The sequence below is a fragment of the Cyprinus carpio genome, chromosome B20 (assembly GCF_018340385.1).
Source record: "Cyprinus carpio isolate SPL01 chromosome B20, ASM1834038v1, whole genome shotgun sequence".
Taxonomy (NCBI): Eukaryota; Metazoa; Chordata; class Actinopteri; order Cypriniformes; family Cyprinidae; genus Cyprinus; species Cyprinus carpio.
In genome coordinates, this window is record NC_056616.1 from 27364251 (window position 1) to 27390729 (window position 26479).

Genomic DNA, 26479 nt, shown 5'->3' on the forward strand with positions numbered 1-26479 from the left:
ACTGAAATATAATTTTTCTCCCAACTCATTTTATTTCCATCACAAAAGTTTTGGGAGCGAATCTCAAAGTTTTAAACGCAGAAATTTCACAAGTGAAGTTTCTCAGAAGAACACAAATGTTTTGTGAGCAAAATAGCAACAGTTTTTGCATTCAAACACAAAGTTTATATGGGAAACAAAAACATTTTGTGAGCAGAGAGACTCCCAGTGCGAATAACGTTTCTCAGGAGAACAGAAAATTTTCTGATCGACAATCGCAACAGTTTTTGTGAGCAAATGCAAAAAGTTTTATGACATGAACACAAAGTTTCTCTCAGAGAACATGAAAAAGTTTAACGGATCAAAACGCAATATTTTAGCGAGCAAAGTTTCTCAGAGAACCGCAAAAAAACTGAAATACAATTTTCCTACACCATCTCATTTTTTTTTTACCATCATGTCCCAATATTGAATTGAATCTTATTGTAAAGTGTTACTAAACAATAATGCAAATAAACACCACAAAGATGCAATAATATTTCTTCTGATTGTGATGAAATATTCAGATTTTAAAGGAAGCCTGCTGCAATCATACATGCAATGTCATTCCTTCATGGCACAAAATCTCTGTATGCGCTCGGGGTTCTATTACGGCAATTAAAACATGCTTTTTATCAGAACAAGGGGAAAAAGCATCGCACCAAACACCCAATTACAGATGGGTGTTATGGTTTTGATGAACACTGCTAAAGGTGAACGTCAATGCAGAATGCAAATGTGAAGCATGATATTCAAAGGGTTCTGATTTAAATATGAACTTGGCAAAGCGGATCAATTTCCTCTCGGTGCTACATGGCTCGAGATATCTGAAATACTGCTTCAGATTTTAGTTTAGAAAAGATCTTTGACTGTTTCTGCCACAATCATCCATAATGTATTTTTCCAGTGACTTGGTGAATTAACAAAAAACAGAATCCCCAAATCTTTAAATAACAATAAAAAAAATTTATATAGTCCATTTCTGTAAGTTTGTGGGAGACTGAATTTACATATGATTGCTGTACACATTCATCTTAATCAATGGAAAACCGCACACACAACAAATAAACGATCAAATGACAAAAAACGTATTTTGTCAGAAAGGCATTGAGTCTATTTTGATGGACGAATTGACCAACTTGCTCTTGAAAGCTGTTTCGTAAACAGCTCACAGAGAGATTTCCCTTTATAAAACCTGAAATGGAGCAACTAAACAATTGGAGCGTGGTGGCAGAGACATTCAAAAGTTCAGTTTGGTGCCGCCCGGCGCTCTCAGACTTTCAGTAGGTCCTCATCACTGTCATCAGGGTCTGGCTGAGGTTTCCTCTGGTTTCTGTCGCTGTATCGGGTCTTATTTCTGCTCCGTGTGTCCACCAGGAGCCCCACCAGATCCTCATCGCTCTCTGCTTTCAGCAAAGCTGACTGCAGCCGCGAGGTAGTGGACGATGAAGGGGCAGTTCGGACCCCTGGGACTGTGAGCACCTCGTCCTCGCTGTCCTGCTCGTCCAGGGAGAAGGAGCGCAGGGCATCAGCGCTGACCGGCTTGGTGGTGATGTGACCGTTCTCTTGAGGCTCCCGTGTGGGCGTCCCGGTCTCTTCCATTAACCATTCCATCTCATCTTCACATCCGTCCTCATCTGTGTTCACCTATCAAGAGAGACAAACAGAAAGACAAAAAAAAAAAGAAGTGTATGTTCATAGAAATTCTGATGAATTTTTTACTTATTGTAAAACTTTGCAAAAAAAGATAAAACGTTACCCTGGAGTATTGTAGGATACTGGATTTCCTTTCCTGCAGCAGCTTGACACTTTCTGTATTACAAGTTGCCTAAAAATATCAAAATGCATATTAAACACACTGACTATAAAACTGGTGTAGAAACAATTTTCACTCAAAAAATTAATGGTAAATTTTTACAAATAATTAAAGAAATGAATTAACAAATGAACTAAACCTTAAATTTTAAAGTGAAAGTATTAAAGTTTAGATTTTTTTTTTTTTACAGTGCAACTCAAAGCAGCTTGAGTAGAATTCCTATACATATTTTTTATAATAAATTGGTTTTAGTTCATAACAAATACATTTAAACTACCATTCAAAAGTTTTGGGGTCTGTAAGATTTTAAAAATATTGTATGTTTAAAATATTCAATATTTTTATTTATATTTCTTATGTTCACCAATGCTGAATTTATTTGATTAAAAATACAGTAAAAATAATATTGCTAAATATTATTACATTTAAAACAACTGTTTTCTATTTCAATTTAAAATGTAATTTATTCCTGTGATGCAAAGCTACATTTTCAGCACCATTACTCCAATCTTCAATGTCACAAGATACTTCAGAAATCATTCCAATATGCTGATTTGGTGATTAAGAATTATTATTATTATTATTAATGTTGAATATAGTTATCATGCTTAATTATACTATAATATATCACACTTATATATATATATATATATATTATATAATAATATATATATATATAAATAATTTTTTTTACCATATTTTTTTTTTGGTATTCTTTGATTCTTTCAAAAGAACAGCTTTTTATTTGAAAAATAAATCCTTTCTCATATTGTAAATGTCTTTACTGTCACCTTCGAACATCTGGATGCATCTAAAGTAATAATTTCATTTAAAAAAGTACTGCCTACAAACATCTGTATTAGTTTAAAAATAAAATTATCACACAAATGTAATCAGCATTTTACCTCCTGTCTCGTTTGTGCAGCAGAAGAACAAGCAAACAGATCGTGAGCACAACCAACAGCAGGCTAAGCATCGCCCCTAAGGCCTGACTCCGCCCAGATAATCCGGCATGCTCCTCCCCTCCATCAGTGCTGTGCGGGTCCATGGAGGTGGATGAACTATGAAAAAAAAACAATGTATTATACTCAAACGTACTTGGCTAACAAATCTATGTTGTAGAATTATTGAATTAAAGCTTAAAAGTATGATCAGGCTTTAGTAATACTCACAAAAATTCACAAACGGTGGCAGTGTGCCATACAAACAGATACTGGCAGCCATCTGTCTCCAGCAGGAATTCTGGGATACCCTCTCCTGCCGTAGGGCTGCAGTGGAACAGGATGGTTGAGGACACGGTTTTGGTTTTGTCTCGTCCACATACAGATTCAGATGGTACCGAGACATCAAGATTTCCACCTGGCAAAATACAACAACAGGTCATTTTTAATAAAGTGGTTACATCACAGAAATACAAAATAAATTGTGTTCATAGAAAAATTTACTTTTAAAGTAAACAACCTAAACTAATAATATATTAGGAGTTCACAGAACAAAATAAATTGAATTTGAAATTTTTGAATAAAAAAGTGACAAGTGTTCAACACAGCAGACTAATTCTGAAAAAAATAAAAACCTAAATGTTTTGCCAAATGTTTGCTTCTCTATTTAAGAAGTATACAGAAACTAAGTAATAATACAAAATAGGTTTCAAACTAAATATTTTTGTGTTGTTACAAAAAGAATGTGTAAATTAAATAATGACCAAACAAACAAAAAAAAAATCCTCTTTTCAAACAAAAATTAAACAGAATATTTTGGCATTTTTGTTGTTACAAAAATAATTTATAAATTATTTAATAAAAAAAAGTGTGTGTTGCTATAAACAGATTTCAAAATTAAAAGTAAATTATAAATTAATTAATTTAATCTAAATAAGTACACAAACTAAGGAAATATTTATAAAACAAACAAACAAGAAAAATATTTTAAAATATTTTTAACATTTGCGTGCTGTTACAAACCAAATTTCTAAATAAATAAATAATAAAGGGGAAAATAAACCCAACTTTGCCTTTCATCTGTCCCAATATGCATAGTAAAATATTTGAGCACATCACACACCGTAACTCCTAATATGGTCACTTACTGATTTTATCTCACCTTTGATATAATACTTGGCTTTGCTGGAGGAACCAATTTTTCTGCGGTAACTGTCATTAATCTTGACCTGACAGATATTGGCACCTAGGCAATTGGAAATGGAGCTGTCGGTGATGCCTGACAGCTGGATGTGGTAGATATAGCGATCTCCATTGGGACGGATGTCTCCTGTGGCGTTGTGGAAACTGAGGACAGATAAAACACCGTTTATCTCATGCACATTACTACATGTGGTGTGGTGTAGTTGTAGCAGGGCTCTAGAGTGCGACCAATTTAGTCGCACATGCGTCCTAATTTCTCAATGGCGCGACTATAAAAAAATCAGAGGGTGCACCGGTGCGACCAGCCTTTCGAGAAAAAAAAAAAAAAAAGTCTCTGCGACTCTGAAAGTCTCCCTGTGGTTCAACAACAGACAGTAGAGCTCTACATTTCAGCCCGAGCCAGACGGACCCCGACTTTTCTACGCCCCTCGAGCCGGGCTTCAGGCCAATTTTCACATCATAGTTCAGACACGGGCCGGGCCTCCCGCCTGTTTTAGACTTCTCCTTACTTTTATAATTTTAGACATCCATCAATTAGTGATTGAAACAAAATTGCCGAACTGGTGGAAACAACACAAGACCGTGCTACCGCGACTGTCAAGAGCGGCTAACGGTGTTTAGGTGTTTATCTGGGTCTAACGTTTAAACATTGTTATATGCTTGAACTGTTTTATATCTATAGATTTTATTTTAGGCAGGTCGTGATGATTTGAGAAGGCTAAATTGATCAAACATAGGCTCACGGTCTGCCGCTGGCCACTTAGTCGTTACTTAAAAAAAAAAAAAAACTAAAACTTATATTTAACAAACAAAAAATTCTTCCTAATGGTTTTTCTAAATTAACTTAATAAAAAACAATACAAAAATTATAATCACTTTGCTATTACATACAAAACTGAACTATTTAAATAGCTGAAACAGTAGTATAAGCTGTTTAGGGAGTGTTTAGCTGTTCAGATCAGACACTAGAGCATCCCTTCATTCAGACAGTGAAGATCCGATAAGAATCAGTGTAGAGGGACCAAGTCTGGAAGATTTTGATGCTAGAGAGAGTGTGGGCAGCTGGTTTAGCCAAGGCCAAAGATCAAGAAGGCCAAACTACAGGAGTTGGCTATCCGAGGGGCATGTGACTGCAATGGAGGATAGTCCATAAGACATTGAGCCATAAGATGTTCAGTTTGAAGCCCTTAAAACACTTAATTAGATTTTCTTTTTATTTCATTTATCTTAAGATGTTTTAAGTTTAAATTTCAGCTCAGTGAAGCACTTTAAGCACCAACACTTTTCCAGTAAGTTACCTTTCTTGTAGAATTGTGCTTCAAATAAAGAACTTTATGCTGACCAGACGGTTAGTTAATCATTTACAAGTCAATATTGCCTATATGGACAGCCATAAAAAAAAAGTGAACTTGTAAAAAATGCGGTGTTAAATGCGATGCGGTCAAAAATTTGAGTGCACCTAACTTTTGTGCTGTTGCACTCATGAGAGGGTGAGATGCTCACCGGTAATAAAGTTCTCCCAGGCTGAAAATGGCTCCTGTCTCGGGCACTTTGATGGTTCCATTGATCATCTCCACTTCCTCCTGCTTCACAGCACATGCAGATCGAGTCTCCCACTCCACCCAGAACTCACATGCTGTTTTATCCTCCCTAAAACACACAGACAAAAATATGAAACTTATAGATAACAGATGCTAAGCCATTACTACAAGTTAAGAATACTCATGCAAAGTCAACTTACTTGAATAATTTCGGACGGCCCACTGTGCTGCCACACTTTAGCTGCAAGATTGTTCTGGCTGGTTTCTTGTTTCCACACACCTCGTCGCCCATGGAATAATTGACGAGGATCTTTCCATCTGGTGAGGATACACACTGATGAGAAACCAACAAAACTGTAATCATGTCAGAGGAGGTTTAAAAAGACTTACCGATGAACTCCATGGTCTGCGTGTGAACACGGCCCAGAGTCTCAGTCTTCCCACCAGCACGTCTGCGACACACGGCAGCTTCTGCTGCACAGCCTGGCTGGCCTCCATGAATGGCCTGACAGAGATTGAAGTAGTACCTTTAAGAAAAAATAATACAGTTGTGAATTTCATTAACATTAAGCAGGTGCAATATTACACCAGTGTTTCATTACTCATTAAATGCAATGTGTCCATACTGACTTGAGTACAAATATAACTTTAAAAATGTACATAGATATAGAAATGATGTCTGATACAAATAGTCAATAATTATTGCTCTGTTATGGCCTACAAATGTTTTTTTTTTTTTTTTAAAAGATAAAAGATCCAGGAATTTTGTCCATCTTATGAATAAAATGGATTTTATAATATATATGTGACCCTGGAGCATAAAAGCTAATTAACATTAACATAATTGAACATAAAAAAATAAATAAATTAAAAATAAATTAAAATGAATGAAAGAACAAAAATTGTCTTAGGATATTATGCTCATTTATAAATGTATACATTTATGCTAAATTTTACTTCTGCATTCTTTTTATTTAATTACTCATTTAATTTATTTTATTAGATTATTATTTATTTGTTTTTAAGTAATCTATATTGGCAGAACGTGATAACGAGAAGGGGGAAAAAAATGTAATGCTTTGAAAGAGATTCAAATAAAATTAAAACAATTTTGTAAAATAAAAAAATTATAATAACAATTGGTTAGAAACAATTGATTACTTTGACATAAAAAATAATCAATTGTAAAAGAGTAATCAATACTTTAAAATAGGGCATAGTTGGGGATATTATGTTTTTCTAATATCAGTCTAATCAAACCAATGTTACTAAATAAAAATGTGCTGATACTGGCCATTACTGTTTTGTCAATGAATATATTGATTGTTCATTCACACCCCATGACAGGGGCAAATAAAAATTGAACAGAACAACAGGTGTGAACTCACGAATCGTCCCTGTTGCTAAATTTCCACGGCTCTGTTAAAGACGAGAGCGTGCGCAGATCGTAGGTCTGGTGTTGTCCTGCAAGCTTGCACTCCATCTTTTTGGGTGGGCAGACCACATTCGTTCGCCACTGGAAGGTGACAGAACATCCTTGGGTTTCCCTCATCAGCTGAGGATGTCCACGGCCTGCCGCTCTGTCACACGAGAACAAAATAGATGACTGCCGTTTCCCTCGTGGTGCTGTGAAATAGACCAAAAAAAAATCAAATAATGGTAAAAAGACACCTAAAAACAGCCTTAAAATCAGGTTTCAAATAATTAAAATCAACACTCAATTAGACAGAAACAAATTTGTTATTTAAATCTTAAAACACATAGACAATTTAAGTAATGTTCATTTCATCTAAATCTAAAAACCCAAACTAAACAAAAACAATATCAATATCTATTTTTTAAAAAAATGACATTTTGTAAATGTAGTTATTCACATTTTACTTAATTTAAATTGTATTATTTATTTTATGTCATGTTTAGTCTGTTTAGTTTTCTTAATAAGGAGCTGAAACCATTAAAAAACAGACTGATTAAATAAAAATGGAATTAAATAAACATAGCTTTTCTAGTCGCTCTATCCTAAAAAAGTACATTCGTACCGCCAGAGCAAAAGCCCCATTTCTGATCTTTGTCATAGTCGCTTGTAGTGGCACACCACTTCCTGCCGTCAGTCTTGCCCTGAGTTGTGCACTCAGAATAAAACTCGCCCAGGTACTTAAAGGGGAAAATGCACACTTCATTTTTATCTGTAACTGAAAGACAATAAACACAAATTTTAATCATTTAGGGGGAAAGTTTAACAAGAGTCTTGTTAAGATCTGGACTTTTGTTGACTGCATTGCATAGTGGTACTGCATTCACTATAACACATGCATGCAGTGTTGCCATACAAGTACCACTGAGGCCAAAATGAGGTATATTACAATTATTATCTTTTAGAACAAGACCATCTGTCAAAATTGTGCCTCAAAATGCTAAGTTGGCTGCTTAATAGGTGTATCCTCCACTGTACAGAGTGTTTGTCTGACCTTGAGGACAGGTGTCTCCTCCACTGTACTGCATGATCACAGCCTGCTCTTCTCTCTTGTAGTCTAGGTTTAGAATTTTGCTGTTTCCGTATGAAGCCGCAGAGCCCGTTGAGATCAGACATACCGCACTGTTTTTACATGCTGTGCCTGTCACAGTCCCACACACGTTGATATTAAAGGAGCTGGAGTTTCTAGGAACCTGAAAAACAAATAAATTAAGCTCTAGAATCATCCCTTTGTTAATATGCTTGAATAAGATGACAAATTGAGATTTTTGGTATACATACACCCAAGGTTTGGGGGTCTAGATTTTTTTATTAACACTTTTAAAATACTTTTATTCAGGGAGGATGATGACGCGACAGTCAAGACATTTATAATGATACAAAATATTCATATCAAATAAATGTGGTTCCTTTGAACTATTCAAAATTCTGAAATAGAATGTGTCACAACTTCCACAAAAACATTAATCAGCAAAACTGATCTCAACATTGATAATAACAGGAAATGACTCTTGAGCAAATCAGCATATTAGAATGATTTCTGAAGAATCGTGTGACACTGAAGACTGGAGTAATGATGCTGAAAATTCAGCTTTCACTCACAGGAATAAAATACATTTCAAAATGTATTAAAATACAAAATTGTAACAATATTTCACACCATTACGGCACTCTTGCTTGATCAAATAAATGGAACCTTGGTGACTTCTTTCAGAATCATTAAATAATTTTATAGACCCCAAAGCATTGATGGCACAAATTTGAATTCTTCAGTCTTGGAAAAGTCTCTCTCTCTTCAATACCTGAACGGTCCCTGACAGCGCTGAGAGGTCAAACGTGTAGCGCAGCTGGGAGACGGTCAGATTGCAGCCCTGCGCCGTGATGGTCTCCGGGCAAACCACAGGAGTTGCCCACTCGAACACATACATACAGTCCTGAGCTCGGATCATCTGGGGAGAACCCTGTTTGAGCAAAACCAACACTTACACTCAGGTACAACAGAGACCAACAACCACTCAGTTACTCTAAACACCATTTCTGAAGATTTCGGGTTGCTCTCTTACCAGCTCTGCTCCTTTCTGGCAGGTGAAAACGATCTTGGAGGAGTAGTTGGAGGTGGGGTTAGAAGGGCAGACGGTTGTGCTGCTGAAGGTGATCTCCACCTCGTTGGTGTTGCTGTTATAGCGAGGAGGGGAGGTGATTCGTCCGATGTCCTGCACAGAAAGGAAAAAACCCACAAAAATCAGATTCAAACATGTCATTCAATATCATCCTCTGGTGCCATGGTATGATTAGTAAAAATATTTTGCTCAAATAGACTCAAAATAGTATTAAGAATATCTCATACTCAAAAACTGACAATATGTACTTTCTTCATCGGTAATGTGGCAAGGTGTGCATGTAGTATAAGACAGCCTCCAATATTGGTTGTTATTAATATAATAACGATAACATTAAATTCATCATCAATGCTTTGGCTGCACAATTTGGTGAGAAATTCGAATTAAACTGTGATAATTTACAAAACTGCACGATTTGGCCAAAAAAAGAAAAGAAAAGAAACTGATTACATATATATCAATATGACAACAACAGCAGCAACAGAAACAATAAAAATAATAAAATAAAAAATATGATACTATAATATACTATATATCCTAAATATGTACTAATATACTAAATACTTCACTGTATAAATAGCAAAATAAATATTACTATTATTATTACAACTAAACAAAATAAGACATAAGACATATACTATAACATCTCTAAAAAGAAAAAGAAAATACTTCTACTACTACAAATTATTTTTATTATTAGGAAATAAAATAAGAAAATAAAAAATTACTAAATTTCACTATAAAATAATAAAAAGTATTTCGGAAAAATATAATAATAAGAAATTATAATATATTTAAATATTATAATTACTACTACAAGTACTAAATAAATATGATTTTACAGTACAATACAATGAAATTACAATACTAAATAATGTCTGTTTTAGTTTCTTCATTTTCAAATGTTTAATGTTGTTCTGTAGATCAAAGAAAGTGGAATTCATTGACTGATGCTTTTACTTACAACTGGATCTCCATCAACAGCATCCATGCACACAGCGGCCCCTGGAGGACAGTTGACCCCTGGGATGGGGTTGAGGGGCTGGCAGATGTTGATGTAGAAATCAGGAGACTTGTCCCTGTCTACATCCTCGTTGATAGCCGTGTAGTAACCGGTGAGATGGATCAGAGGACTGAGGTCAATCAGATTGGTACCGTTCCAAACAGAGCACTTCACCTGCAGAGAAGAGACACTACATTTGTTGCAGGTTCACCTGAAGCGAGGTTTAGAGAATCGAAAGATTATAGACCTCCTCTTACCTGTTGTTCGCAGACCAGAGGCGTGTGCCAAGAGAAAAAGTGAGTACAAGTGGTGTCTTCTGAGTACACCAGCACGGGTTCATCTGTGCCTCCTCCCTCAGACTTGCAGACGAAGCTGAAGATGCTCTTGTGTTTGAGGGAAGGGTTGGAGGCACACACGTCTCCATCCTCATAAGTGAGCTCCACCACCTGATCCTTGTACACCAGCTTCCTTGTGGTTTTCCCACCACTTATGGCCTTCTGAGTGTCTTTGATGCAAACGGCTGCAGCAAAAAAAAAACATCTTAACATTACCATATAAAGTCTTTTTTGCTTAGGGCCTAAATGTTTTAAAACAAGACAAGTCGTTTTTACATCCTCACTGAAACAAAAAGGCTTAACAAACCAAAGCACAAATCATATATACATATTATATATATATAAAAAAAAAACAAATTATATATAATATATATATATATATATATATATATATATATATATAAATTATATATATATATATATATACATAAATACATACATATACACACACAGACACACACATTACTGTATTCACACTGTTTTTCACTAAATGAAAGGTACAAAGGAAATATACCTGTTCCAGAGGCACAACCAGCATTGGCTATGTCTCCACACACATTTAGTCTGAACATCTTCCTATGGGCCATGGGATCATAGACCGTATAGCCACCTGTCCGACTGAGGGCATTAAGGTCAAAGAGATGACCTGTGGAGACCCAGCACAACACGTCTCAGATCGATTTAGGGACAAACATAAATGCTAGAACTTTCAAAAGATCAGTGTGCAAAAACACCCTTGCTGTTATTCAGGCATTTCGTGCATCAGACACATGCACCTACATGACACTGTTATGAGCAGACAGGAAGTGTCTGGATAAGATGATTCAGTTGTTCTGAATAACTGTGTATTCATTGTGTGACGAGGCTCATGTGGGTGACTCACCTGTGGCTGGATTTGTGACTTTACAGTCCCCGTGTTCAGTGCTGTTGAGAGGACAGGCTGCAGCAGTGAACCATACAAAGCTATAGACACAGTCCTCCAGTGCCGTGATCAGAGTAGGTTTAGAATCCTGCAGAAAAACAGACAGAAAGTCAGAGATACAGACAAGGAGAGGATGTTGTTATGCTCACTGTATGCTGTACAGTATGTGATATATATTACTATAAATATTAGCATATACTTCGAGAATATCGGATAGTTATATTCTTATTTTATATATATATATATATATATATATATATATATATATATATATATATATATATATATATATATTTATTTATATCTACATTTTTATTTTTATTTTTTGGTGAATAGAACTCAAAAAATAAAACAATTTAACTACTTAATTTTTTGTAAACTTATCTACTTGATGCATTTTTTTTCAGGATCATTTGATGAATAGAAAATTTAAAAAGAACAGCATTTATTTAAATATAATTTTTTTCTAAATTTCTTCAATGTCACTTTTGATCAGTTTAATGTATGACTGCTGAATAAATGTATTTCTTAAAAAAAAAAAAAAAAAAAAAAAGATCTAACTGACTAACTGCGTGTGTTTATTTTAAAAAACATGAATAAAAATATTAGACCGTTACAAAAAATAAACAGTAGTTAGTCTATAGTAATTATATTTACTTTAGAACATGCATCTGTGAATGTACAGAGAAAAGCATAAATAACTACAGACCACTTTGTCTGGGTCGCATTTGAAGTTAATAATGGTGGTCCGGTTTCTCTTGCCATCCTGACAGGCTTGTCCATTGGTGTACTTCAGAATCAGGATGTTTTTTCCCACTGTGGACCCGCCTTCCGCCTCCCCCAGATTCACATACTCATCTCCGTCCTTCAGACAAGCCGCAGCGCTAGACGGGCAGCTCCACAAACCTAAGACAAAACACCAGTTATAACATCTATGCAGACCGGTCAAAACACTCCAGCTGTACTGCTACAACTCACCGGTCTGAGGCACCAGAGACTTGCACACATTGATATAGTAACGCTGCTTCTGATTGTTCGCTTGTGGCATGACCACCCAATTAGATTTGTGCCGGGCCAGTGAGGATAGATCGTAGGAGTGGCCATGGCCATCACTGCCAGACGGAGAGGGGGTTATAGGTCATTTAGACTATTGGAAGCAGGTATTGGAAGCAAATATATTACTAAGAAGGTTGCTCTTACTTGTAGGAGCAGGTTGTGGTTTTGAAGGAAGGGCAGGCCAAAGCTGTGTGCCAATCAAACAGGTATGTGCAGTCTGCGGTCTCCTTTATGAACTCTGGCTTACCCTAAAGAACAAAGAAAGGAAAAAAAACATTTAGGAAATTAATTTAACTTCTTAACTCATTTGTTGGCTAAGAGAAACTCACTGGATTCTTGCTGTGGTCGCAGGAGAAGAGAATAGCTGTGGATCGCTCATAGATCTTGTGGCACTTTTCCCCATTTGTGTAGTTGATCATAATAATCCCATCATCAAATGTGAGGTTTTGATTGGCTAAGCCTGCAGAGGAGCATAGGAAAGGTTAAATGAATAGTTCACCTAAATATGAATATTTGCTAAACATTGCTAAGATATAGATGAATTTGTTTCTTCATTAGAACTAGATTAGGAGAAATTTAGCCTTACATAACTTGCTCACCACTGGATCCTCTGCAGTGAATGGGTACCGTCAGAATGAGAATCCAAACGGCTGAGAAAAACATCACAATAATCCACAAGTAATCCACAAACCTCCAGTCCAACATCTTGTAAACGAAAATCAACGTGTTTGTAATAAACCCTTTATTAAAGCATTTCCACAGTTCATAATAATACTTCTTCCAGTGCAAAAGTCCATTCCTTGTTGTCCTGGTTTTTGACTGTTTTCGCTTGTAAACTGTGCATATTTCTCCCCTGACTCAGACAAGACGATTTTGTCACTGGAAAAAGCAGTTTTATGGATAGAGGATTTGTATTTTAGTCAAAAACTAAACGGATTTGTTTATAATAAACATGCAGCTTTTCACTTCACAAGATGTTAACTGGTTGACTGGAGTCATGTGTATTACTTGAGGATTATTGTGATGTTTTTATCAGCTGTTTAGACTCTGACGGCACCCATTCACTGCAGAAGATCCACTTGTGAACAAGTGATGTAATGTTAAATTTCTCTGTTCTCCATCTGTTCAGATCAATAAACAAAACAACCAAAAACTTCTATTTCCTAAACATCAATACATTTTAGAGTTAACTATTCTATAAAAAGTTCCCTAATAGCTCAGTTTTGATACTTGAAAATAAAAATAAACTCACCTGCTATTCTGTGTGTACTGCCCTTGACCTGACACGAGGAAACAGAGTTGCTGGGACCATGCGGGCAGACCGAGGATGTAACTGGGCCACACACTGCAAAGTTATACTCATAACTCAAATCCTTCACATCATAGTCCTTTCCGGCCAGTGGTGTAAGATTGTACTCATAACCGCTCTTGGGGTCCTTGACTTTACAGTTTTCACCTATAAGTGACAAGAACTAAATGAAGTCAAAGCCCAAGTAAGAGTATTTCTTCAAAGTCCTGAGACCTAATTGTCTGATGATCCTACCCTGGACTCTTTTGATTGGGCAAGCTTCTGAGGTCCTCCAGATGAAGACATATTCACAGTCATCTTTGCGATCAAACATGGGTGCACCCTTTAAATAGAGAAAAGAAAAATGGGTTTCAACAGCTTCACCATAAAAAAAAAAAAAGAAAGAATTTTTTTTTTTAGCATCTTAAATACAGTACAAAATAGGGCTTGAAACTGATTTTAAATCATTTTGTCATGTTATTTTATTACCATTCAGAAGTTTGGGGGCGGTAAGATTTTTAAATGTTTTTAAAAAGAAGTCTCTTATGCTCAACAAGGCAGCATTTATCTGATCAAAAGTATAGTAAAAACTGTATTATTGTGAAATATTGCATTGCAAAAAAACTGTTTTCTATCTGTTTCTATAAATGCAATTTATTCCTGTAATGCAAAGCTGAATTTTCAGCAGCTATTACTCCAGTCTTCAGTGTTACATGATCCATCAAAAATCATTCTAATATGCTGATTTGCTACTTAAGAAACTTATTTCCCCTAAATATTGGTTCCTAGTTACATTACATTTTTTACCTGCAAGATCCTGTGCCACTAAATAATGATTAATTTTTGGTTCTGAAAATAATTTAACTATAAACACAGTCAGTCATACCATCACACTATGTAAATTTCAGAATTATACCTATTCAATAATTTTCATTGAAAAGAAATTTAGTTACTTCAAAAAAATTTATGAGACACCAATTTATAGTGGAAGGTGCCACGGGTAAAAAATCTATTTGCACTTAAGAGAGAAACCATGCTCTTGCTTACAGGACTGTCATCACATTGGAAGACGATTCGGGTGGAGTAACGTCCTGAATTGCACTTGTCCCCATTCAGATAAACAATACTGATGGAGCCATCTGCCGCTGCCTGCAGGCTGGACTGCACATATCCCAGATTCACACCTCTGCCTTTCAGCTGGCCACATGCTCCAATCGCTCCAGCTGCCAACAACAGAAGTCTATTAGTTTACTGCGCGGTCATTCAGACCAGCACTACTCCTCCAGCCCTTGGTGGGTGTTACAAAGAGAAAATCAATCTCAAAGTACTAGGCTAAAAATAGGAAGACATTTTAAAAGAGTCTGTCAATATCTGTTTGTAGACACTCACCAGGGCAGCCCTGGACGCGAGGCAGCGGTCTGCACACGTTGATGTAAAACTTTTGAAAGCGGGCCTGATCTGAGGTGTCCAGAGGAACATAATACTTGTCATCCAGACTGAGGTCACCCAAGTCGTACTGTCTACCTTGCAAATCTGGAAATGCAAGACAGAGGGATCAGCTTGAGATTGGTATCAAAATGGTGACAGCAATGGCAGAGAAATGACACACTTCAGCATTAAAAGCATGTTTTTGTGCATGGGAAAGCTTACCGGTGACTTGGCAATCCACAGGAGCAGGTTCACAGGCTAGTGCAGTGGAAAGCTCAAAAAACACATTGTGGGTTTCGTGTGCACTTGTGCCCAGCTCTTCCGGTATAAGACTCAGAGAGGCTGGGTTGGCCTTTTGGTCACACACAAAATTAATGATGAAGGTGTCTTCGGTACCTATAGTAAGGATAGGAAACAAGGTAAAGTGGGTTCAGTCTGGGGCAGAACAATATAACCTTAATACAAGTCTCTCTAGAATACTTCATTCTGATTGGTCATTCAAAGACTTGTGTATAATGATCCAAAATTGTATATTGGACCATTTTCAATAAAGCTGTCCCAATTACCCTAACAGGAACATGTAAGGTACAATGAAATACAATACTACCAATTATACATTTCCATTTAAAATTTGGGGCCCTTTCAGTTACCCACCTGACGATTTGTCCAAGGCCCCTTTGTATGTGAGAGTGAGAGTGCCATCAGTGGAGAACTGCAGAGACCGTTCCACACCTACTTGACTCACAGGTTTCTTATCTTTCAGCTCACAGCCAGCCACAGGTTTATCTCTGACAGTTCCGCATGCTTTCACTGAATCACAAATGTTCACCTACAGAAGACAAGGGGTGCTGTTACTTTTGTTTTAAAATTGGTATAATTGCACTAAACGTGATAAATGAAAGAGGTCAAAGAGAAACTGAACACACAGTCAAACTGTGGAGAAGATTGCACAGAATACAGCAGGGGTCTCCAACCCTGCTCCTGGAGAGCTACCGTCCTGCAGATTTCAGCTCCAACCCCAATCAAACACACCTAATCAAGGTGTTCAGGGCTACTTGATAATTACAGACAGGTGTGTTGGAGCAGGGTTGGAACTGAAGTCTGCAGGACAGTAGCTCTCCAGGAGCAGGATTTTTTTTGTTGTTGTAAATTTAGTACATGGCTCAGACGACAAAGTGCTGCTATTCAGCACATTTATTCCACATGGTTTATTACAAGAACAAATGAATGCTAAATGTAACTGAATGTGTATGCACATAAACTGCTCAATTCAAATTCTCTTTGGGGAAAAAGGTTTCTTAAAAAAAACTAAAAAAAAAAAAAAACTCTGCATTTATTCATTTGATCAAAAATACAGTAAAAACAGTAATATGTTAAATATTATTACATTTTAACATACATTTGTAACTTTTTAAACTTTAGATTTTAAAGTTTTAAAATGTAATTTATTACTTTGATGCAAAGCTGAATTTTCCACATCATTACTCCAGTCTTCAGTGTCACATGATCCTTCAGAAATCATTCTAATAAGCTGATTTGATGCTCAAGAAACATTATTTATTATAATTAATATGTTGAATATAGTTGTGCTGCTTACTTTTTGTGGAAACCGTGAAACATTTTTTAATGATTCTTTGATGTATAGAAAGCTAAGAACAACACTGTTTATTTGAAATAAAAATCTTTAGTAACATTTTAAATGTTCTGTCATTTTAATCCATCAATTTAATGCATCCTTGGCGAAGAAACAAAAAAGATTAATTTCTTAAAAAAAAAAGAAAAAAAAAAAAAGTACTGACCCCAAACATTTGAAAAGCAATGTCAGTATAAAAAGACAGACAGACAGATAGAGACACTGAGTTACTGAATCTACTGAGAATCTCAGTTTCATTTCATTAGTCATCTAAGGCTGTTTTTATGTTTTTACTTAAGTACCAGAAGCTAGTATCATACTAAAACTGACTTCTGTATCGATCCATACACTACTCAAGAGAATTTGAAAGATTTTAAAGTGCTTCTTACGACAAATTCTCTCCCATGGGCATTGACGTGGTATCCGCTTTCAGAAGCCAGTGGTTGCAGGTTGAACTCAAAGCCAGTGTTGGGATCTTTCACTGAGCAGGTCTGTAGACAAATAAAAAGAGAAATAAGAAAATAAATCTTCACGATTCCATCAAAGTCAGTGAATTTGTGCAAAAATTAAAGTGGACCTGGTTGGTGGCCTCAACGGTTGAGATGGCGCAGGCTGCTTCTGTGTCCCAAACAAAGTCAACGGTGCAATTCTGGTTCCCCACAAAGTGAGGACCAGATGGCTAAAGAAAAAAACATTGTTCTCATATTGTTCAAGCCACTGATTTATAATGAGTACTAAATGAGTAAAAGGACAGTATTGACTCACTGCGGTCCCAGATGAGCAGACAAAGTGGATACGAGTTGTGTAAGTGGTCATCACTCCTTCTGCTTGACACACTGAGCCGTTAGTGTACTCCAACATTAGCTGGTTCTCTTCCACAATCACTGGACCCTTCTTAGCAATGCCTAAGTTACTGACTTCTACCCTTCTCAGACCGGCCTTCCTGTTTGAGTAACATGTACACACACATTTGTTGTCAGTGGTGCGGTTTGTTTTTTGTTATATTTTATATCACCAAGTCATTCCAATGTTTACAGAGAGTGAACTAACCTTGTCAGTCTCGAATTTCACCTCACAGACAGAAGCTCTCCCGTCACAGCCAGGCACGGCTTTAAGTGGCCGGCATATATTGATGTAGTACTTCCTCAGGCCGCTGGGGTCAGAGTTCTGTATGGCCTGCCAGTTCCTACCACCATTAGATACTGCCAAACTGCAGAGGGGAAGGAAACGAGAGATTTACTGTAGAGCCATTGTTGTTAACACTGTCTAGCTTTTTGATACAAGCATTGTTTGGATATTGTCAAACATGTATAATGGAGTGATAACACTACCTAAAAAATTATCAGGATTAACAGTGCGTTTATATCTAGTATCCAAATGTGTAGCATCAGATGTCTCCACTATGACATAGAAGGCTACATCCAAAAAGTGAAATTGGGTTAAAATAATGAAAACTACTAAATAAATAAATAACAAAATTAAATAAAAAATTGGTTAAGGTAAGCAACGCTGATCTTTTTTATACCATTTTTAATGCAAAAAATAAGTAACCTAAACTTAATAAATAAATCAAAATTTGAAAATAATAAATTCACAGTACAAAATAAATCCACAGTACAATATAAATTAAGTTTACAAAAACACATGCTTGTCTAACATAATACTACACTAAAAGCATTATTTTTGCTGTATATTGAAATATAGAAAAATTAGACAAAATATATTTTAAGCAAAGTATTACTTTGAACAAAGTATTATTTGGCCATTTTGTCGTTACATCCAACTAAATAAAAACATAAATATAACATATAAACATATATATATACAGTATAACATGTAAATACATAATTTATTTAGTAAATAAAAGGATTATGGTAATCATTTAAATATAAAAAAGTACATTTAATCATTTTTTTTTTAGATTATTTTTAATATTTTTTTGATTGCAATTTACATTTATTAGCACATATGTATATAAAAAGTTTTTTGTTTTTTTTTATTAATTTGCCCATCTTAAAAAAGTGACTCCTATTTCAGTTTAATATACAGAGACATATACGAGCCATCCAAAGGATGATTCAACCACAAAGAATGGCACTATCAAAACATGGCACATGTTTGTTTAACCATCCCGAACAGCAACATTGGCTCAGCCAATGACATGAGTTCAGGATGGGACCATCTGTTTGTTCAATCAGTGGCAGATGGAGGAAGTATTGAGTAAACTAAAGGATAAGTGTGACATTTATGCAGCTCTAGTGGCACCAAACTTGCTTTTAAAATGAAACTAAAATATTTAGTAATATAGTATACTCATTTCTCTAGGACATACGAGTCTAACCTGGACAGGTCGTATTGCTGCAGAGTTTTGGGGTCTGTCACAACACACTCATGTGGTCTTTCAGGACAGGCGTAGGAAGTGTACCATTTGAAGTTATACGTGTTCTCATCTTCTTTCTGCAGAAAAGTGCTCATAAATTAAGGACATTTTTGGTTTGCAGACAAGACAAGACTTATAATAATATGAAGGTGTGTCCAATGCAAAGCCTGAGACAAGAAAATGCTTAAAAACACAAGCCCTTTATGCTGAAATAGCATTACTTGACTAGAGGCTAAAATAGGTAACCTCAAGGGGCTAAAAAGATATATGAGTGTTAACAGTCAGCACGAACAGAACAAAGAAGCAGGGCAATACCTGAAACTCTGGTTTTCCTGGACCAGCCTCTCTGTCACAGAGGAAGGAAATGTGTGTGGAGCGCTGCGTGTGCTGCATGTTGTTGTACTGAGAGCCGTTTCTGTAGGTCAACTGGATCATGCCATCATAATAAGAAAGCTTGGAGTTAAATTTGCCGAGATTCCAAGAGCTTGTGCCACTGCAGAGATGGAACAAATAAGGTTAGCTCCGCCCACAGCGAAATCTTATTGGTTCAAAAATCATGCACTCCATAGCTCCAAATATGTTGTGATTGGCTGAGATTCTAGTGCTTCATATCATACTTCCAGTGAAGACAAAATAAACTTGTTGCATCACACCTTGTTAAACGAAAATGACCAAAGTGAACTTACCTCTGGTCAACTTGACAGGCCCCTGCTGTTTCTGGACACTGTGCGGCCTTCACGTTGCCACACACATTGATGAAGTAGTCATACTTGTCAACGGACATGTTATAATAACCTCCGTTAGGTTTCCGAAGCGGGGAAAGGTCAAATAAAATTCCTGCAAAGAAAGAGAAGAACATTTAAAAGCAGCTCAATAGAAGGCAAATAAAAACCATAACCAGCCTAAATCTTTAGCCACTAGGCTACACATCCTCGCAGTAATGAGGCAGAACATTTAAGAAATAATAAGATATTAATGTACAGTAAAATGGTTTAAAAAAAAAAAACTACAAACCATTTTTGTTAAATAAAATGAAATCAAATAAAAATGACATTTTAGTTTAATGTAGTTTAATTAAATAAAAAAATAAAATGAACCAAAAGAAAATAAGCACAATATATAAGTGTTTTTGAATGGAAACATTCACATAGAGGAATAATCTGGGACGATACAGAGAAGATACAGATTATAAAAAAAAAAAACACAACATATACAGTAATTTTATTTTGTACCTTACTAAAAAGTATTAAAAATTATTTTCAATAACTGAAATAAAGCTGAAATTAAAAGAAATTCAAACAAACTTAATGAAAATGTTAAAAATAAAGTTTGGTGAAGCCCGAAAATGACTAAAACTGAGTAAAAAACAAATCACATAAAATAATTAAAATAAACTACAATTTAAATGAATTTAAACAAAAACTGGAAATCCAAAAACTCAATATATTCACATACTATAAAATATGAAAATATAAAATTTGAATATATTAAAAAATACATAATAGTCAGGGGCATACCTGTCAAAACTCCCGTTTTTACCGGGAGTCTCCCGTATTTCACGCCCATCTCCCGCCCACCTCCCGTTTTGTTATTTCTCCCGGGAAACTCCCGTAATTTGAACGGCAACAAATCGTTATAAAAAAAATCACATCAATACATTATTCCAAGGTTGTCCAGTTGCCAGATCTTGTATGAAACGCATCCTTCTCACGAAATAGATACATCATACAATTTTGATCCCATTTGTGACCTCAACCTGGCAACCTACAGCTCTGTTGCACAGTTGATATCTGCGCAGGTAGACGGGGGAATTTGAATCAAGCGTCACTAAAAATGGCATTAGAACGCTCAGGTGGTGCTACGGCGAAAAAAAACTTAATATATCTGCAAATATAACAACAGCTGGTCGGAGGAATTTAATTTCTTATCACGAAGCAGCATCGACAATTCCCACGCTTTTTGCAAAGTATGTCGCACTGATTTCAGTATCGGACACGGTGGGAAAAACGACGTAACACAGCACAATAAATCCCAACGGCACAATCGCGCTGAGGAGGCACAAAGGGGCACACCCGCGATTTCAAACTTTATCAAAGTCTGCTACTTATAATTATAATTCTGGACGTAAGAAACACTAGGAAACACCTTCATGTTAAATACATGAAGTACTGTACTTCATGTATTTAACATGAAGGTGTTTCCATGTACTTCAAGTACATGACATTTCTTGTTACATGTTCCACATGCACCACATTGTTTCCTTTTATGTAATATAAAATTTGTTATAATAAAGATAAAGAAAAAATAAACATGAATAAGTCCCATTATTATCACAATAATTCTTATAAATAATTATGTATTATGTATTTACTTATGTGTATTTAACTTGCCTCTGACCCGCCCCCATCCCCCAACTGTTGAGTCCCGCCCCCGCAAACCCCCACATGGCAGCGCTTGAAAAGCGTAAGTTTTATATTTTGCTGTAAAACCAGCAGCACATAGCCAAGATTTATGCTTTCTTTAGAAATCTTATATTACAATATTACAGTTAGTCGATCTGAAACGTTGATTGTGCATTTACAGCTGTCAAGACATTTTTTATTTTGGTTGTGCATGTGCACCACTAATAATAGTGCATAAATAAAACTACAACACCACTGTCCTGTACCTGCTTGTGGGTCTTCCACCTTGCAGTCGTCACCTTCTGTTTTCGAGAGGACGCAGGCTGAAGCGGTGAACCACTCAAACTCATAGATGCATCCATCACTGGACACACTCCTCAGGACTGGAGCGCTCTCAATATCTCCAGGCTTACACTTCAGAATGATGATGGATTTCACTTTCATGTTTTCCCCGCATTTGTCTCCATCAGTGTAAATGAGTCTGATGTCCTCACCCTCTGCTGCCTTTTGCGGAGAAATCAGGAATTTGCCCAAGTTCATAGTTTTCCCATTTCCTAAAAAAAGAACATTTGGGTTTGAATGAAATGTCCTGAGTAAGACAGAACTGAAAAAAGGTTGTATTTATATCTAGGATATAATCTCTAATGGTGCACTGACCTACTGCACATATTGCTGCATCCTCACGGCAAGATCTGGCCTCCCCGTCTTGGATGATTTTATGACAAACATTGATGTAAAAGCGTTTCTTATCAGACTCTGCTGCCTTGGTGCCCACAGCCTCCCAGTTTTGAGATCCCTCTGATTCTGAGAGAAAAACATTTACAAATAAGCAAAATAAAGTACTTTTTGAGAAGTTTTAGCCTGTGATCATTTATTTTATGACCCATCAAATACTAATGACTTATCCTTTAATCAAGCCAGCAATTATTTTTTAATATTCAAATGAGCTTCTCCACCTACATTTTTTATTTAGCCTTTAATGTTACTAATTTCTGTCTGTTCCTCATACAAAGTGGTAAGCATTTTTATAGTGCTTTTTTTTCCCGCTATATGCTGAATTAATATATTTGGAAGGCTCCACAGAAATTTTTCTTTCTTTGTAGGTGAATTTTTTTGTTTGTTTGCTTTTTTTAATTTGGCAATGCTTTGGCATGGTGAAGTAAAAATAAATAAATGAATGAATGAATAAATAAATAGACATATAGATTAGTCAGCAAGATTATTTTTTAAATTAAATCATGTTTATCCAGCTAGGATGATTTAAATTGATCAAAGGTAACTAAAGATATAATGGCAAAACTATTTATATTTCAAAGAAATATTGTTCTTTGAACTCTTCATAAAAGAATTCTGGGGGGGGGCTTTCACAAAAATATTAAGTAGAACAACTGCTTTCAAATTACATTTTAAAAAACATTCCAATAGACAAGTTTTTAAATTGTAATTTCACAATATTCCAGCTTTTTTGATCAAATAAATGCAGCCTTGATGAGCATAAGACATTTCTTTCAAAAAACATTTAAAAATCTTAAGGATCCTGAACTTTATAGTGTATTTATTTACTTGTCATTAAAGAACTAAAAATAAATCATGAAAGTAACTTTAAAAATCGAATCAAGCCACAAGTTTGACTTCACTTCCCAGAACACAATCATTTTGCTCATCTCTACCTGGGTAACGCGTAAGAGGCGACAAATCATAACGCTTCTTGTGGTCTGTGACTCGACACATCAGGTCTTCCTTCTCCTTCACACATGCGTACGCTGTTTGCCAGTCAAAGTAATACGTGCAGTCAGACTCTCCCGTGAAAACCGGCTGGCCATACTCTGCAAACCACAAATCAGCTGTGAGCGAAACATATTGAAAACCAAATTTCCGATATGAAACCATCATCAAGGTCACATTGTTGCATTTCCTTCTTTTTGGTTCTCATCCAATGAAACTTCCTCAATCAGGCAGGGTTAAAAGAGAAGCGCTGTGATCTAATCAGTACGTAACTTCACGAGTAGATATGAGATGAGTCATTGTGAGACTCACCAGCAGTTGCATTGCACTCAAAGTTAATGATGGTCATGCGCTGGAATCCAGTGCTGCATCTGCTGCCGTCTGGGTAGATTAGTGTGAGATCACCATCAGAATACTTAAGATAAAAAAGAAAAGGGTTACGATTGCTCTTCAGTTTAAATTTTCACTGTAAATCAGTAACACAAGCTAAGGCGAACCTCAGGGTTTGGTTCTGGAATCTCCCAGCGATCTTCTTCACATCCCCCGTGTCTTTGACTTGGCAGGCAGACACGTAACCTTTGTTGTCAACACACTGTCCAGCTGTGGTCTCCCCACACACGTTCAGATAGAAGATATAGGTGTCCTGACCGTTTTTGGCCTCAGTCATATAAGGTTTGCCAGTAGCTAAGGATAAAGAAATATGACGAATGGTAAAGCATTATATTTGGGAATAAGTATTCGATCACATCAAGGATGAACCACAACTGTATGGACTTGTTATCGGAGAAGGGATTTGTGTTTTTGCTAAACTCATGGTAACACCTTAATACGTGTTTTATTATGTTTACAGTGAATTTTTCACTATACTTGTTCTCAAAGTTCCTGTTCTTAGTTTGCCTTCAGTGGGAAAAACAAACTCTGTTTCCAACAAACTGCCCTCTGATTTATCTTAGTAACAAAAAAGTACCAAAATGTACCATACCAAAAGAGTACCGTGCAATTACAACCTAGTACCATGCCAATGTTGTGCCTTTAATTTTTTTTACTGAGAACCATGGAAATACCATGTTTTTTTTGGACATGGTACTGTACCAATATCATGTTTTTAGACATTTTCATCTCTGAAGCACAATGAAGTAACATGTAAATACCACAGTAAATAAATATGCTTTGATGCTACAGTCTCAGTGTTATTTTAATACTATTTATAAACTATTACAGTATTTATTAATATTTTAAATTAGCTTTAATGTTAAATTAAAGTTTTAGTAATTTTGTGCTTTTTTCAATTTGGATTTTTTTTCTTTCAGTTTTCGTCATTTTAGTACTTCAAGTTAAACTCATTTTATTTCAGTTAGTCACCAAGGCAAAATGCATAATGCATTTCCAAATATTTTTAAGCTTTCATTTAAGATTTATCTAATATTTTACTTCAATTAACGCACATGACTTTTAATATTACCACTGTGCAATGACACTGGGATATGCATGGTTTATCCAGTTAATTACTTACTCCTTAAACACCATATCAAATCCATCATTCCTTCATTCTTTCCGCAGAAACAATAATAACATCGTCGCCTCTTATGAAACTAATAGCGTTAACTCACGGTTGTGCATCAGGGGAGTAAGGTCAATGGAGATGTCGTGCTGTTCGCTGGTCAGTGTGCAGTTTTGACTCTCCAGGTAATCTCTGTGGCAGGCGTACTCAGTCACCCACTCGATCTCATACTGACAGTTCAAGTTGCTGACCATCTTAGGGTTACTTCCCTGATAAACCATTAAGAAAACTGTGAGATGACTGAGTATAGCAGACTAGTGTGAGATGAAACACTAGGCATCTTCTTACCTCCTGTCTTGCGGATGGACAAATAAATGTAATCGTCACTGCTGGACTGTGGTCATTACAGAAGGCTGGGCCTTTTTTGATTCCATCATATCGCAGCTTTAGTCTATTTAAAAAAAAAAAAAAAAGAGAGAGAGAGAGAGAAAATCAGTTGCTGCTCCAGTTTTCTACACTGGTAATAAGAAATGTTTCTTGAGCACCAAATCTGCATATTACAATTATTTCTGAAATATCATATGACACTGAAGTATTGGCTGCTAAAAGTTCGGCTTTGCATCACAGGAATAAATGACATTTTAATATATATTAAAACAGAAAACAAATATTTGATATTATAATAATGTTTCACAATATTACTGTTTTTACTGTTTGTGAGCATAAATGCACCAATCGCAAACTTTTGAATGGTACTGTTAAAGCATCAGCCTATTAACTAATTAGCACATACTTGTCATTGGAGAGCAGCTCGAGTTGATGAACAGGCTGACCCATGTCGAAAGAGTCTTTGCCAGAGGTGAGACAGGCGGCAGATTCCTCGGGACAGGAGCTTCCAGCACGGTCTGGATGAACAGACATCATGTTATGTTATTTGCATTGAAATTCCAAATGCTTTAGTTGTTTACATAAGAACCTGCTCAGATGCTTTGCAGATTGTTTTGTGTGATAAGGCAGCTATATAATCAAAATGTCTGTTGACTGGGCAGCAAATTGTTGAAAAGCCCCTATATATATAGAGAGAGAGAGAGAGAGAGAGAGAGAGAGAGAGAGAGAGAGAGAGAGAGAGAGAGAGTTTGCAGTAACTCACTTAGACTTCTGCATATATTGATGTAGAAATCAATTTCATCATCTGGGTCATCAACCAGGTAGCCGTCTGAGAGTTTTATCAGTGGGTTGAGGTCATGCTTCTTTCCATCCGAGTCAAAGACATAGCAAGGGACCTTTAAAAAGAGATATGCAAATAATGTTTTGAGTGGTGTTAAAAAATACTCCCAGAAGCTTGAGACATTTCCTCTGTTTGTTGTAGCAAACCAAAATAAAAGTTTTTGTTAACATAATATGTGTGTGTACTGTGTATGTTTATCATTTATAAATAAACAAATACACACATATACAGTATATATTTAGAAAATATTTACATTTACACGTACATAAATTAGTGCTGTCAAACGATTAATCTAAATTAATCACATTCAAAATAAAAGTTTTTGTTTATAAAATGTGTGTATACAGTGTATATTTATTATGTATATATAAATACAAACACATGCATGTATATATTTAAGATATACAAAAAATATGTTATGTTTATATATTATATATAATATAAAATATAAGAATATGAATATAT

At 35.8% G+C, this 26479-nt stretch overlaps 1 pseudogene; it reads right to left on the reverse strand.

The window, feature by feature from the left end:
• Positions 1-1051: 1051 nt before the first annotated feature.
• LOC109044982 overlaps positions 1052-26479 on the reverse strand; it is a 30540-nt pseudogene continuing 5112 nt past the window's right edge.